This window comes from Mycena indigotica (genome assembly GCF_014461135.1).
Source record: "Mycena indigotica strain 171206Taipei chromosome Unknown Mind.scaff0013, whole genome shotgun sequence".
Classification (NCBI taxonomy): Eukaryota; Fungi; Basidiomycota; class Agaricomycetes; order Agaricales; family Mycenaceae; genus Mycena; species Mycena indigotica.
The window spans coordinates 635,668-639,570 of record NW_023503012.1 but is presented as its reverse complement, the minus strand read 5'-3'; positions in this window follow the sequence as shown (position 1 = coordinate 639,570).

The window sequence follows — 3,903 nt, the reverse complement described above, 5'->3', positions numbered from 1 at the left end:
GGGGACCAGGGCCATCTCCACCATCATCTGGCCCACCAGGATTAGCAGGACCAGTACCAGTACCTCCTGTCTCAATAGGAGGAGGAGGAGGAGGAACCTCCTCATCGATTTGGGTAAACTGGTTGTGATCCGGTATCGCCTCGGCCAATTCGGCCGGAATGGTTCCGCACAAGCCAATAACATCAGCATGAAACTGCCGAATAGGATTGTTGATGGGGAGAGGCGGAACAGGTGCATTCATATAAGTCGAGGGTGAGGAGCCGAGCATCATCCAAAGTTTGGTTCTAAGAAATGCCGTGCTGAGGGGCACAAAGTGACATATAGCTATTAGCTTTTGAGCAACGGCACATGATGTCCCAAAAGGGTAATCATGCCCGCCCTCTGCCCTCTGCCCTCTGCCCTCTGCCCTCCTGTCCTCTATGTCACATTTTGCTGTAAATATTAGTTACAATGTGACATTTTTACACGACAGCCTCTCCTCCCCCATTGTGCCATCAACGATGGCATCATTTACCAACAAATTCCGCGTTTCTGTGCCCTCTACACCCGCCCTGCTGCCTGAGGGAAATCACAGTCCCATTGCCACTCAAGCTCCTCCGACGCTCCGTGTGTCAATCAACATGCCACTCAATGTCGATTGAACCCATCGCCTTGCAAATCACGGTGATAAGCCGCATTTTGGAACACACATAGAAAACCACTGTTTTTGGTCATTTCATAGGTACAGCGCACGTCTAAGGACTGGCATGAGTCCCGAATGGCCAGTTAGGGAGATATCTGCGAGGAGGCATTTCGATTCAACCATTGTTGATGGCAACTGGCCATTTAGAACGACTCCTACAACAACCAAAACAACAGCAGAGCCCAAACAAACATAGAGGACCCATCCAATCCTCTTTATATGTACCAAAAGGGAGTGTAAACTAAAAGGCATATTTGGTCTGGCACATGCGTTGGGACTCGAACTCAGAACACTCCAACGAAGGTTCAACTAGGCTTCAAACGGATGAATCCCTGACAGTATTGGAACACGGTTTCGGAGCTTACGCAAGGACAAGGACATGTGGAGGTGCGGTTAAACGGGAAGCATGACTCAGTAGAAACGAGGGCTTGGCTGCAGATTGCGGCGACCTTAAACCGTAACCATCTAACCAAACAACTCGACAATAGGTTGTGATTATCTCGTTCGAAAAGTTGCCTAACGGTGTCTGGCGGTCAGCCTCAAGTTATGGGTATCGATGGAAAGCTAGGAAGTGGAGCAACACGACGATAACAACAACGGTTAGCGGACCATTCACAAAAAACGCATAGACGGTCGCAAGAAAGGAGGATTTACAAAGGTCATTAACACCAAACACGCGCTACTGGTCATCTAGACCTGGATTTTCAACTCTGGGCCTTATGGCGAAACAATACCTTACAAATTATGCACATGGACCATCATTCTGTTGTGGCGATTTACCTGATCTTATCATTTTCTGTTTTAGTATTTATATCTCTGTCCTGTATTTGAGTGCATCTGGCTTGTCAATATCATCTTGCTAGCTCTTTCATTCAAGTAAAAAGGTGTTGTGATCGAAGAGTTGAGGGTTCCGGTTGCCATATAAAAGAGTTTCGGTTGGCGTACACTTGGTTTCAGTTGGCGGTCGAGAGTTTAAGGCAGTTAGTCCTGACTTGAGACAACTCCTTGGGTTTAAGGCAGTTAGTTCCTGATCCAAACGAGTATAAACGGTTCTGGGCATCGTATTGGCGCTTTCCTATTGTGAGTATGCTTAAGAACAACCATAAAACGAATCTTTAACAAGATTTCATTCGATCTACCCTACAACCTTGCACATCCGTGGACAGGCTCTGTTCCCAGGGTTCTGTACTCGTGTTAGGAGACGGTTATTGGTGGTTATCGGAACGGTGTTGCGCAGTTATTGCTGGAGCAGAATGGTCGTTAGTCATTTTGTTTTTGGGTTTTAGTTGTGTAGTGTTGGTCTCATCTTTGGCCTCCCACCTGTCATCCACCCTCATCACCGGCCCAGCCAAGCTAATCAAACGGCTCCGGGAACTCTTCTTCTGGCCAGCCATGCAAACAGATGCTGAGAGCTTCGCGAAGACTTGCGACATATGCCAGAAGATCAAAACTGATCACTGTTGCAAGATGGGCGGACTTCATCCAGGGCACATCCCGGCGTGACCATTCACGACTATCTCCTTGGACTTGATAACAGGGTTACCTTCTTCAGGTCCAGAGAAATTCAACGCAATCCTGGTCTTGGTTGATAAACTAACCAAATATGCTATATTTGTGCCTACACATACCAATGTCCACAGCACGGTTATTGCGAAATTCCGGAAGATGGAGGGTACAATGAACATTATCCGGGAGGGGCTTTTGAGCTTAGCGGCGGAAATTCCTGGGGCCCGACATAACATCCTGGTGGAGAAGGTCGAACCTCTAATTCAAAGCCGTTCGAGAGCTAAGACCTGGCCTGAAACCGTCGACGAATTCGTGGAGTGTATGAAGATTGGGTGCCATGGGTCGTCCCACCTTACATCCACCAAATGCGCACCAAGGAGGGGCCCGGGAAAATGGACAAGTACATAGTGAGGTGATACAAGGGCGGGCAAGCCATGTTCCGAGTGGGACGCAGGGTTAAGGGCCATTCCTATCCCCAGTACACCTTCTTTGACAGAGACCTCGGACGCACCCTCGTCATCCCCAAATTCAAGGCGCCAGAAGGCATTGTTCCCGCAGAGGTATACAGGTTCCCAGTATTGCCGATGTTCTTCTTCAACCAGGAAGCACGGAGACTGGTTTGCAGTGGTCCCTTCAGATTAGATGTACTTGGCAGCCCAGCTGGAGGCGTCACACGGAATTGGGCGATACTATCCTACTCCATCGCGAGATGAGCTTCCGGTGCGGAAAATGATGCCTTCGCCTTCGCCAATGATCCCAGATGCAGGACCTAGCGATAAAGGGAAAGGAAAAGTGAGGGATACCTTGGATGCCCCCACAACTCGCCCCCACGACGGTCCTAAACCGGGCCACGACAGTGTGGAGATTGACTTCCTGGAGGAATTCTTGTCTACTCGTGTGGCTTGGAACTCGTGGATCTCGAGGGACCTGAGACGTAAGTGTTTGTCTCCGCGAGAGATTTTAATGCTCACGAGCTGCATGTACTTCCGGTTCTATAGCGACGAGGATGCCGCGGAGGCCCTGCCTGATCTTGTGGCCAAGTGGCCGGACTCCATAGTGTCTTTAGTTGTCAAGGCAACCTATGCGCAGGCTAGTTTCAGAGCCAGGCAATCCTAGGATGATCTTCGGGAATCCGAAGCAGTCAAACATGACGTCAAGCTGGCTGAGGGCGGTTCGGGAACTGGCACGTCGATGGCTTCATCCGCCGCGGTATCCAAGCCGGAAATTCAGCAACCACCCTCCGCACCCAAGGAGTCGAGCACCCCCATTGCCAGAGCATTGTCAAACAGCACCAAGCCGGGTGAGGCAAGTACCGTGCCCGAGCCCAGAAAGCTTTCACTGGCTAAACGGCTTGGTCAGGCGCTTGATGACGATGAGCCTGAGCTACTGAGGAGGATGTGCGAGGCCAATCCGCCGCTGCTTCTGCAGCGTATGCAGGGACCAGCGGTGCCAGCTCTGTCTTTGTTGAAGAGGATATGTGATCACAATAAGGGCTTGGGTGCAGAGGAAGCTGAAGGCCGGGGCAGGGGCCGTAAGAAGCTGAAAAGATATTGGGTCAAGACACATGCTCGCTGGCAACGTGACCTGCACTGCGAACTTGCAAAGGACGTGATCATGGAGGGGCGGCACCAGAAACTGAGGCAGCTGGAGGTGGACACTGACAAGCTGTTTGCGATGGATTTGATGCATCTGGACAATGATGACTCGGTCTACGC